The sequence below is a fragment of the Camellia sinensis genome, unplaced genomic scaffold, assembly GCF_055761805.1.
Source record: "Camellia sinensis isolate YWXY unplaced genomic scaffold, ASM5576180v1 Unanchor6, whole genome shotgun sequence".
NCBI lineage: Eukaryota > Viridiplantae > Streptophyta > Magnoliopsida > Ericales > Theaceae > Camellia > Camellia sinensis.
The window spans coordinates 9,830,619-9,844,490 of NW_028129474.1; the positions used below are offsets into that span (position 1 = coordinate 9,830,619).

The 13,872-nt window shown below is 37.7% G+C and overlaps 1 long non-coding RNA gene across 1 annotated transcript; it reads right to left on the reverse strand.

Annotated features, from left to right (window-relative positions):
- Positions 1-8,268: 8,268 nt before the first annotated feature.
- On the reverse strand, positions 8,269-11,365 carry LOC145818232 (uncharacterized). Its single transcript, XR_014359670.1, has 3 exons — positions 11,187-11,365; positions 10,183-10,221; positions 8,269-8,670 (listed from the first exon to the last, which is right to left on the reverse strand). It is a non-coding gene; the product is annotated as an uncharacterized LOC145818232 (long non-coding RNA).
- Between the last annotated feature and the right edge of the window lie 2,507 nt (positions 11,366-13,872).

The following is a 13,872-nucleotide window of genomic DNA, read 5'->3' on the forward strand; positions in this document are numbered from 1 at the left end:
CATTAGGGTTTTAACACTCGGACACTTATACGGACCCTCTTGCATGATGGCAGATATGTAATTATGGTGTTTACTTGCCATTTCTCGAGCATTATGATTCGACCACTCGGACACTTATTCAGACCCTCCTGCATGATGGCAGATATATATTTATAGTGTTTAATAGCCATTTCTCATGCATTAGGGTTCAAATACTCGGACACTTATTCGGACCCTCTTGCATGATTGCAGATAAGTAATTATGGTGTTTACCTGCCATTTCTCTTGCATTAGGGTTTAAAAACTCGAGCACTTACTCGGACACTCTTGCATGATGCCTGATATGTAATTATGGTGTTTACTTTCCATTTCTCGAGCATTAGGATTCGAACATTCGGACACTTATTCAGACCCTCTTGCATGATGGCAGATATGTAATTATGGTATTTACTAGCCATTTCTCATGCATTAGTGTCTAAACACTCAGACACTTACTCGGACCCTCTTCCATGATGGCAGATATGTAATTATGGTGTTTACTTGCATCTCTCGGGCATTTGGATTCAAACACTCGGACATTTATTCGGACCATCTTGCATGATGGCAGATATGTAATTATAGTGTTTACTTGCCATTTCTTATGCATTATCGTTTAAACACTCGGACACTTATGCGGACCCTCTTGCATGATGGCAGATATGTAATTATGGTGCTTACTTGGCATTTTCGGGCAATAGGATTCGAACACTCGAACACAAATTCAGACCATCCTGCATGATGGCAGATATATATTTATGGTGTTTATTTGCCATTTCTCATGCATTAGGGTTTAAACCCTCGGACACTTATTCGGACCCTCTTGCATTATGGCAGATAAGTAATTATGGTGTTTACTTGCCATTTCTTATGCATTATCATTTAAACACTCGAACAGTTATGCGGACCCTCTTGCATGATGGCAGATTTGTAATTGTGGTAAATATTTACCATTTCTCATGCATTAGGGTTTAAAAACCCGGACACTTGTTCGGATACTCTTGCATGATGGTAGATATGTAATTATTGTGTTTATTTGCCATTTCTCGGGCATTAGGATTCGAACATTCAGAGACTTATTCGGACACCCTCTTGCATGATGCCAGATATGTAATTATGGGTTTATTTGCAATCTCTCTTGCATTAGAGTTTAAACACTCAGGCACTTATTCGGACCGTCTTGCATGATGGCAGATGTGTAATTATGGTGTTTTCTTGCCATTTCTCCGGCATTAGGATTCGAACACTCGAATACTTATTCAGGCCCTCCTGCATGATGGCGGATATATATTTATGGTGTTTATTTGCCATTTCTCATGCATTAGGGTTTAAACACTCGGACACTTATTCGGACCCTCTTGCATGATGGTAGATAAGTAATTATGGTGTTTACTTGCCATTTATCCTGTATTAGGGTTTAAAAACTCGGACACTTATTCAGACACTCTTGCATGATGGTAGATATGTAATTACGGTGTTTACTTGCCATTTCTCGAGCATTAGGATTCGAACATTCGGACACTTATTCCGACCCTTTTGCATGATGGCAGATATGTAATTATGGTGTTACTTGCCATTTCTCATGCATTAGGGTTTAAACACTCAGACACTTATTCGGACCCCCTTGCATGATGGCAGATATGTAATTATGGTGTTTACTTGCCATTTTTCGAACCCCAGGATTCAAACACTCAGACACTTATTCGGACCATTTTGCATGATGGCAGATATGTAATTATGGTGTTTACTTGCCATTTCTTATGCATTAGCGTTTAAACCCTCGGACACTTATTCGGACCCTCTTGCATGATGGCATATATGTAATTATGGTGCTTACTTGGCATTTCTCGAGCATTAGGATTCGAACACTCGGACACTTACTTAGACCCTCCTGCATGATGGCAGATATATATTTATGGTGTTTATTTCCCATTTCTCAAGCATTAGGGTTTAGGCACTCGGACACTTATTCGGACCCTCTTGCATGATGGCAGATAAGTAATTATGGTGTTTACTTGCCATTTCTAATGCATTAGGGTTCAAAAACTCGGACACTTATTCGGACACTCTTGCGTGATGGCAGATATGTAATTATGGTGTTTACTTGCCATTTCTCGAGCATTAGTATTCGAACATTCGGACCCTCTTGCATGATGGCAGATATGTAATTATGGTGTTTACTTACCATTTCTCGAGCATTAGGATTCGAACACTCGGACACCTATTTAGACCCTCCTGCATGATGGCAGATATATATTTACGGTGTTTGGTTGCCATTTCTCATGCATTAGGGTTTAAACACTCCGACACTTATTCGGACCCTCTTGCATGATGGCAGATAAGTAATTATGGTGTTTACTTGCCATTTCTAATGCATTAGGGTTTAAACACTCGGACACTTATTCGGACCCTCTTGCGTGATGGCATATATGTAATTATGGTGTTTACTTGCCATTTCTCGAGCATTGGCATTCGAACTTTCGGAAACGTATTCGGACCCTCTTGCATGATGGCAGATATGTAATTATGGTTTTTATTTGCCATCTCCCTTGCATTAGGGTTTAAACACTCGGACATTTTTCGGACCCTCTTGCATGATGGCAGATATGTAATTATGGTGTTTACTTGCCATTTCTCGAGCACTAGGATTCGAACTCTCGGACACTTATTCAGACCCTCCTGCATGATGGCAGATATATTTTTATGGTGCTCAATTGCCATTTCTCATGCATTAGGGTTTAAACGGTCGGACAACTAATCGGACCCTCTTGCATGATGGCAGATAAGTAATTATGGTGTTTACTTGCCATTTCTCTTGCATTAGGGTTTAAAAACTCGGACACTTATTCGGACGCTCTTGCATGATGGCAGATATGTAATTACGGTGTTTACTTGCCATTTCTCAAGCATTAGGATTCGAACATTCGGATACTTACTCTGACCCTCTTGCATGATGGCAGATATGTAATTATGGTGTTTACTAGCCATTTCTCATGCATTAGGGTTTAAACACTCGGACACATACTCGGACCCTCTTGCATGATGGCAGATATTTAATTATGGTGTTTACTTGCATTTCTCGAGCATTTGGATTGAAACACTCGGACACTTATTCGGACCATCTTGCATGATGGCAAATATGTAATTATCGTGTTTACTAGCCATTTCTTATGCATTAACGTTTAAACACTCGGACACTTATTTGGACCCTCTTCCATGATAGCAGATATGTAATTTTGGTGTTTACTTCGCATTTCTCGAGCATTAGGATTCGACCACTCGGACACTTATTCAGACCCTCCTGCATGATGGCAGATATACATTTATGGTGTTTATTTGCCATTTCTCGTGCATTAGGGTTTAAACACTCGGACACTTATTCGGACCCTCTTGCATGGTGGCAGATAAGTAATTATGGTGTTTGCTTGCCATTTCTCGAGCCTTAGGATTCAAACACTCGGACACTTATTCGGACCATCTTGCAGGATGGCAGATATGTAATTATGGTGTTTACTTGCCATTTCTTATGCATTAGCGTTTAAACACTCGGACACAAATTCGGACCCTCTTGGATGATGGCAGATATGTAATTATGGTGTTTACTTGCCATTTCTCGAGCACTAGGATTCGAACTCTCGGACACTTATTCAGACCCTCCTGCATGACGGCAGATATATTTTTATGGTGCTTAATTGCCATTTCTCATGCATTAGGGTTTAAACGGTCGGACAATTAATCGGACCCTCTTGCATGATGGCAGATAAGTAATTATGGTGTTTACTTGCCATTTCTCTTGCATTAGGGTTTGAAAACTCGGACAGTTATTCAGACACTCCTGCATGATGGCAGAGATGTAATTACAGTGTTTACTTGCCATTTCTCGAGCATTAGGATTCGAACATTCGGACACTTACTCAGACCCTCTTGCATGATGGCAGATATGTAATTATGGTGTTTACTAGCCATTTCTCATGCATTAGGGTTTAAACACTTGGACACTTACTCGGACCCTCTTGCATGATGGCAGATATGTAATTATGGTGTTTACTTGCATTTCTCGAGCATTTGGATTGAAACACTCGGACACTTATTCGGACCATCTTGCATGATCGTAGATATGTAATTATGGTGTTTACTAGCCATTTCTTATGCATTAACGTTTAAACACTCGGACACTTATTTGGACCCTCTTGCATGATGACAGATATGTAATTGTGGTGTTTACTTCACATTTCTCGAGCATTAGCATTCGAACACTCGGACACTTATTTAGACCCTCCTGCATGATGGCAGATATATTTTTATGGTGTTTATTTGTCATTTCTCGTGCATTAGGGTTTAAACACTTGGACACTTATTCGGACCCTCTTGCATGGTGGCAGATAAGTAATTATGGTGTTTACTTGCCATTTCTCGAGCATTAGGGTTTAAAAACTCGGACAATTATTCGGACACTTTTGCATGATGGCAGATATGTAATTATGGTGTTTACTTGCCATTTCTCGAGCATTAGGATTAGCACATTCGGAAGCTTATTCAGAGCCTCTTGCATGATGGCAGATATGTAATTATGGTGTTTATTTGCCATTTCTCATTAATTAGGGTTTAAACAGTCGGACACGTATTCGGACCCTCTTGCATGATGGCAGATATGTAATTATGGTGTTTACTTGCCATTTCTCGAGCCTTAGGATTCAAACACTCGGACACTTATTCGGACTATCTTGCAGGATGGCAGATATGTAATTATGGTGTTTACTTGCCATTTCTTATGCATTAGCGTTTAAACACCCGGACACAAATTCGGACCCTCTTGCATGCTGGCAGATATGTAATAATGGTGTATACTTGCCATTTCTCGAGCATTAGGATTCGAACACTCGGACACTTATTCAGACCCTCATGCATGATGGCAGATATATATTTATTGTGTTTAATAGCCATTTCTCATGCATTAGGGTTTTAACACTCGGACACTTATTCGGACCCTCTTGCATGACGGCAGATAAGTAATTATGGTGTTTACTTGCCATTTCTAATGCATTAGGGTTTAAACACTCGGACACTTATTCGGACTATCTTGCAGGATGGCAGATATGTAATTATGGTGTTTACTTGCCATTTCTTATGCATTAGTGTTTAAACACTCGGACACAAATTCGGACCCTCTTGCATGATGGCAGATATGTAATAATCATGTATACTTGCCATTTCTCGAGCATTAGGATTCGAACACTCGGACACTTATTCAGACCCTCCTGCATGATGGCAGATATATATTTATAGTGTTTAATAGCCATTTCTCATGCATTAGGGTTTTAACACTCGGACACTTATTCGGACCCTCTTGCATGACGGCAGATAAGTAATTATGGTGTTTACTTGCCATTTCTAATGCATTAGGGTTTAAACACTCGGACACTTATTCGGACCATATTGCAGGATGGCAGATATGTAATTATGGTGTTTACTTGCCATTTCTTATGCATTAGTGTTTAAACACTCGGACACAAATTCGGACCCTCTTGCATGATGGCAGATATGTAATAATCATGTATACTTGCCATTTCTCGAGCATTAGGATTCGAACACTCGGACACTTATTCAGACCCTCCTGCATGATGGCAGATATATATTTATAGTGTTTAATAGCCATTTCTCATGCATTAGGGTTTTAACACTCGGACACTTATTCGGACCCTCTTGCATGACGGCAGATAAGTAATTATGGTGTTTACTTGCCATTTCTAATGCATTAGGGTTTAAACACTCGGACACTTATTCGGACCATATTGCAGGATGGCAGATATGTAATTATGGTGTTTACTTGCCATTTCTTATGCATTAGTTTTTAAACACTCGGACACAAATTCGGACCCTCTTGCATGATGGCAGATATGTAATAATCGTGTATACTTGCCATTTCTCGAGCATTAGGATTCGAACACTCGGACACTTATTCAGACCCTCCTGCATGATGGCAGATATATATTTATATAGTTTAATAGCCATTTCTCATGCATTAGGGTTTTAACACCCGGACACTTATACGGACCCTCTTGCATGATGGCGGATATGAAATTATGGTGTTTACTTGCCATTTCTCGAGCATTTGGATTCGAACACTCGGACACTTATTCAGACCCTCCTGCATGATGGCAGATATATAGTTATGGTGTTTATTTGCCATTTCTCATGCATTAGGGTTCAAACACTCGGACACTTATTTGGACCATCTTGCATGATTGCAGATAAGTAATTATGGTGTTTACTTGCCATTTCTCTTGCATTAGTTTTTAAAAACTCGAGCACTTACTCGGACACTCTTGCATGATGCTTGATATTTAATTATGGTGTTTACTTGCCATTTCTCGAGCATTAGGATTCGAACATTCGGACACTTATTCAGACCCTCTTGCATGATGGCAGATATGTAATTATGGTATTTACTAGCCATTTCTCATGCATTAGGGTTTAAACACTCGGACACATACTCGGACCCTCTTGCATGATGTCAGATATGTAATTATGGTGTTTACTTGCATCTCTCGAGCATTTGGATTCAAACACTCGGACACTTATTCGGACCATCTTGCATGATGGCAGATATGTAATTATGGTGTTTACTTGCCATTTCTTATGCATTATCGTTTAAACACTCGGACACTTATGCGGACCCTCTTGCATGACGACAGATATGTAATTATGGTGCTTACTTGGCATTTTCGAGCAATAGGATTCGAACACTCGGACACATATTCAGACCCTCCTGCTTGATGGCAGAAATATATTTATGGTGTTTATTTTCCATTTCTCATGCATTAGGGTTTAAAGACTCAGACACTTATTCGGACCCTCTTGCATGATGGCAGATATTTAATTATGGTGTTTCCTTGCCATTTCTTGAGCCTTAGGATTCAAACCCTCAGACACTTGTTCGGACCATCTTGCATGATGGAAGATATGTAATTATGGTGTTTGCTTGCCATTTCTAATGCATTAGCGTTTAAAAACTAGGACACTTATTCGGACCCTCTTGCATGATTGCAGATATGTAATTATGCTGTATAGTTGCCATTTCTCGCGCATTACGATTCGAACATTCGGACACTTATTCGGACCCTCTTGCATGATGGCAGATATGTAATTATGGTGTTTATTTGCCATCTCTCTTGCATTAGGGTTTAAACACTCGGACACTTATTCGGACCCGGTTGCTTGATGGCAGATATGTAATTATGGTGTTTACTTGCCATTTCTCGAGCATTGGGGTTCGAACACTCGGACACTTATTCAGACCCTCCTCCATGATGGTAGAAATATTTTTATGGTGTTTAATTGCCATTTCTCACGCATTAGGGTTTAAACGCTCGGACATTTATTCGGACCCTCTTGCATGATGGCAGATATGTAATTATGGTGTTTACTTGCCATTTCTCTTGCGTTAGGGTTTAAAAACTCGGACACTTATTCGGACACTCTTGCATGATGACAGATATGTAATTATGGTGTTTACTTGCCATTTCTCGAGCATTAGGATTCGAACATTCGGACACTTATTCAGACCCTCTTGCATGATGGCAGATATGTAATTATGGTGTTTACTTGTCATTTCTCTTGCATTAGGATTTAAACACTTGGACAGTTACTCGGACCCTCTTGCTCGATGGCAGATATGTAATTATGGTGTTTACTTGCAATTTCTCATACATTAGGGTTTAAAAACTCGGACACTTATTCGAACACTCTTGCATGAAGGCAGATATGTAATTATCGAGTTTACTTGCCATTTCTCGAGCATTAGGATTCGAACATTCAAACACTTATTCAGACCCTCTTGCATGATGGCAGCTATGTAATTATGGTGTTTACTTGCCATTTCTCATGCATTAGGGTTTAAACACTCGGACACTTACTCGGACCCTCTTACATGATGGCAATATGTAATTATGGTGTTTACTTGCATTTCTCGAGCATTTGGATTCAAACACTCGGACACTTATTCGGACCCCCTTGCATGATGGCAGATAAGTAATTATGGTGTTTACATGCCATTTCTCATGCATTAGGGTTTAAAAACTCGGACACTTATTCGGACACTCTTGCATGATGGTAGATATGTAATTATGGTGTTTACTTGCCATTTCCCGAGCATTTGGATTCGAACATTTATTCAGACCCTCTTGCATGATGGTAGATATGTAATTATGGTGTTTACTTACCATGTCACGCCCCAAACCCGCCCCTAAAAGTTTGGGCATGACCTATTCAGAAACGGACATGTAACCTGGTAACATAACATACGGGGCCTTATCGGAAGCACGAAAAAAATGGAAATAATGAAACAAATAAACTCCATTGAGCTACTTCTACATGCCAGGATCTCATTCATCACATGCATTATAGTGGATAGATAAAGTTCCAACTATAACCCGGAGCATATACATACACATTTACAATGCCAGCCCCATGATTGGGCGTATACAAAAAAAAAATGAACATGAAAGTATATGCAACAACCTTAGAGGGACACCCATAAGCAAGTCAACATCTTAACAACTTGACAAAATAAATGGCTTATACAGTGCCTGGACATACGAAGGTTGACAAAAGAAAGCGGACGTCTTGGCTAGGACTGACCACCTGGTTGCTGACCTACAGAAACAGACATAATAGAGAGTGAGCCGGGCTCAGTGAATAGTAATACATAAATAAAATGATGCTTAACTTGAAACATAATACATGTCAATGTAATAGTCTGATTCTGTGCTAAGTACATAACGACCTTAGGCCCAATCTTGCAACATAAACTTGATGGCTATAAGCCCTTGAAATGTGGTGGCACGAGGCCCTTGAAACATTGGCATAAAGCCCTTGAAACTTGTTTGACCTTGTAGCATATTCAAACTTGTAACATATACTTGAAACATACCTGAGCATACTTGAACATCATTCATTAATTCAAACGGAACATATTATAACCAGAGTGTTTCTTGTTGTATTATGTCATTTTCGTACGCTTAACAATAAGAGACTAATTCACATTCTCATGAGAGTCACATAATAATGCTAAACTTTGCACTTATATCGTAGATTCTGAATAACTTCCAATTCATAAACAATATAGCAAAATAACTTCAAATTCATATGGATACACATGGCTACTCTTATATTTACTCAGAATCTATTCTTCAAGAATGAACATAAATTCTTTTGGGTAAATGACTTAATTCACGTGTTCTATTAATCAATAGTATACACCGTTGTTTAATCGTTCTTATATGTTAACATAGTTGCCTTGCCTTGTAATTAATAGAGTCCTAATGGTAACCGTTACATCATTCCCACGAGTTGACATAATTAACGTAAAGTTAATAGGACAAAGTAAGCACATTTTCATTAGATTACAGATGACTTTATCGGTTTCACAATTCCACCGTTCGGCCCTTGGCCTGAGGGGTTCACACATTCACGATAGCCTTTAGGTTTCATAGATTCACAACTCATCACATCGGCCTTCGGCCCTTTGGATTCACAAGTTCACAAGTTTGGCCCTTGGCCTCATAGCTTCATAATTTCACAAATGGCCCCTGGCCACATAGGTTCATAGTTCACAAATGGCCTCTGGCCACATAAATTCACAAGTCGGCCCTTGGCCTCATAAATTCACAAGTTCACAAGTTTGGCCCTTGGCCTCATAGCTTCATAATTTCACAAATGGCCCCTGGCCACATAGGTTCATAGTTCACAAATGGCCCCTGGCCACATAAATTCACAAGTCGGCCCTCGGCCTCATAAATTCACATATGCATAAATTAGCTTTTGGGTTTCATAGGTTCACAATTCGGCTCTTGGCTTCATAGTTTCACAATTCACAACTCGGAAATTCATACTGCACAAATGGCCCTCGGCCACATCGTTTCATATTTCACAAGTTGGTGATCCATACTTCACAAATTCGAGATGCATATTTCACAAATCCTTTTTGATGTTTCCATAATTTCACAATGTTCCTCATATAGCATACACCTTTGGTGTTTCCATAATTTCACAATATTTACGTAGCATACATAACATACATGTCAACATAATTCTTATGACGAAGATCATAACGTCGATAACAATAATCATTAATGGTTAGAGATACATCGAAGTACTACTACTCACAGTGCTACAACGGAGTGCTTGGCCCTCCTGAAGTATGCCCTGTACACATATATAACTTAGTCATTAGTTCTCTCTCCTTCCTTTATTATTCTTCACAAGCCTACCATTATCCATCCATTATACCACAATTTCCTCCATCTCAATATATCTATATATAGAAATAGAAGATTACCATTCTTACAAACACAATATGGAATTTTTAATCAATCACTTCGATTTCAAGATAGGAAGGAATTGTATGGACATCTTCCATATTTTTCCAAAAATAAATCATTCTCTTGATTTTAATAACTGAGCAAGCCCACAAGTATTTAGCAAAATAATTTGGGATTAACCCATTTTGGAAAACTCTATATTTTAGGTCACAAAAATCAAAGTCAACATAGTCAATACCATCTCACATAATCACTACAATTCAACATAAGCAACATGATTCAACTCAACATCATTAAATATAATTCAACATAATTCAAGAGAAATTCTTAAATTCCATTTCAACATTCCAAAACCAAGTTCATATCATTCATACCATTAATAGATTATTTCCCCAATTTTCCCTTCACATGCTAGCATGAATTCCAATATTCATAACAAAGTTCATTCGCAAATTTTAAACATAATTTTCAAACATTTCCAAATTCTAATTAAACTTGAACACATATAATTCAATACCTCAATTTCATTATGCTACTTTCAATTTGGGCCAAATCATTGGGTATCATCATTAATCAACCTAGGGTTTCAAGAAAAATGAGGATTTTTAACAAAAATTCACACTTCTTAAATTACCACTTTTAATTCCAATTTTCCCAATGATTCTACATCTAGGATTCACAATTCATCATTTAAACCCACCAATTTAACTCCCAACATCTTCAAACCATAAAACCCCAAATCTCATACTATACACTACAAGCTCTAAACATGGAAATTTTGTATTTAGATACTAAAATGTCACAAATCTATCTATGGATATAAGTATTGAAGAGTATTCAAACCATTACCTCAATAATCAAGCAAAGAAGTGAGCTTGAGAAGAAGCCTTCACAAATCCAAGTTCTAATCGGGTAAAAACATTGATCCTCCCTTGTTCTCCATCCTTGATGCCAAAAACCATGGTGGATCATGAGCAAAGTAAAGGAATTCAAGGATTTGGGGCTAGGGTTTCGGACATGGAAGAGGGGAGAAGAAGAGAGGAAAAGAAATTGCAAGAAATGGCCCCAAAATCCCGTTTTTAGAGCTGCTGTCCCGCACAGGCCGCACGTGCGGCACAGGCCGCACGTGCGGCGCTATTCCCCGCACGTGCGGCTCTGCTTCCAGCACAGATGTGAAAATTTCAAACGGGTATAACTCTCTCATCGGGACTCCGTTCTAGGTCGTTCTTGTGTCCAAATCGAAGCCCCGGAAATAAGCTTTCCAATGGTTCTAACCTCACATTCAAATTAAAAGTGTGGGAAAAGAAAAGGACAAATGAATGACGGCTGATCGTAGATTAACTATTCGAATTAAATTCGTTGGTCCAATCTTACTTTACCATCATACCACCACCTCAAACAATAACCCAAAATAAGGTAAGAACATTCCAAATACACTATTAAGAATGTCAAAAATGAGCCCATGCTCGAACGGAGGGTAAAAAAAAAATTTCAAGCCGATACAATAAAGGTCGCCATAACTCAGCAGATAATTCTTTAATTCCGATAGATATAGTTGAATTAAAACACATTAAACCCTAATTAAATAAGGATGACTTTCTATACGCATTTGGGGGTCATTACATTCTCCCCACCTTAAGAAGTTTGGTCCTCCAAACTTGATTCACCTTGTCACAAGTCTAGTTCCGTCCTGGACATATAACATTTCTCAATCATTTAGCCATTCACAATTCTATACAATTAATTTCGATGGAGTTTGCTCCCAAAATCACAAGTAATTCAACTCCACTAACTAATTGATAACCCAATTAATAATAATACTTCATAACATTTTCATTTATTACTCCACAAATCATATCTTCCACATAATAGAACAGCTTAAGGGTATTCAGAAATGAATTCATTTCAAGTATTCGTTTGCATGCAACTCATAAACTATCAAACATAATTCAAACTTTTTAAGTTCACAAATAACCCCCATTATCATAATTCCTTCAAGATTAAGGAAACATTCACGACATAATCATGCGTCAAAGGTATATACTTCGTACAACGATTAGACCCACAGTAGCAATTAAGTTCTAAATCAACGATTTCGTGGTTCTTTGTTCATTACCTAAATTAGACTTATCAGTTCAAATCAAATCCCTAACACACTCCAAATACCAACTTAAATCTCATATCAAGGAATTACATGTTCAGAGTAGAGTATTAGTAAAATCAAATACAGATTAAACCTTAATGGTCATACTTCCCAAATTACAGTACAGGAACTTATCAGACCTTTCAAAGATATCAGATGATGGAATAATTCCCAATAGCATTAAACTTATTTAAACTTTGATAGAACAATCTCCAATTCAACTTATAACAGATAAAACAGAATAGCTTGAAGCTCAACATAGAACCTTCATCAAGCATGCCACAATCAATTATCAAATGAAGAACTCGTTCATGCATAGCGAGATATCTCTTTCAGAAAACTTGTCATACCTTGAACATTCGGAGTTCCGTAGCGTATCTAGTCATTTTGGGAAAATTATTCAGAAAGTTTATCATATCATAAACATGTCGGAAGTTCATAGCATTTTTATTATTTCCGAAAATACTTATCATATAAAACATTTCGTAGCCCAAAATATGGATTTCCTTAAACATTGTATAGCATAGTTGTTGTTAAAATCATTTGACAAAAGTACCGAATGCAGATGATGGTATGACATCTCTAAATAACACGGATCACATAAGGTTTTTTTGTTTTTTTTTTTTTTAATAAACACTCTTTTCCGTGTCATAATAAAGGAACAAGCCTTAAATTAAGTCTCATATAAATATTTCATCCTTAATCAATAATGGTGGGTTTATGATAACAATACGTTAGGTTCAGAATAAAAACACATCAAAGCAAAATTATGTCCTTCAGTCAATTGGCAGTCCACAAAAGAAACACAATTTCCCTATATCATTAAACTTCTATAAAATTCTACCGAACATTATGTGATCACAAATCATGATACTTGTATTTATTAACATTCCAGGTAGCAATTTCAACATTCTAACTCTTGATTACCAATTCCATGCTCGTTATCAATCATTAAATATTTTAATCATAATAATTTCATGAATTGTCAGCTACCATAATTCTAATGTCTCTCATCATTTCATGTTTCCAGAACTCAACATGTTTGTACTTCCCATTAGCCAAGTCAAAACACTACAATTTCATAAACCTTAGCCTTTTGTTTCCTTATACATATCACGTAGAGAAATATTGATTACATATTACAATTTACACATAACAAAATAGATTACAAATGGTAGTGTGAGATTTCAAATGTCGAATTTCATATTTCAGAATGCAAATTTCGAATTATAGACTTCCATAACAAATTACACACAATTCTAAGAGGGGTCATTATATACATAACTTCTTCAAACAGCCATTCGTATTCAACACAAGTTCAGTTAGCCCACAAACACATCTTATCAAATACTCATATGCAGTAATTGCACAAAATCACAGATCTAAACATTG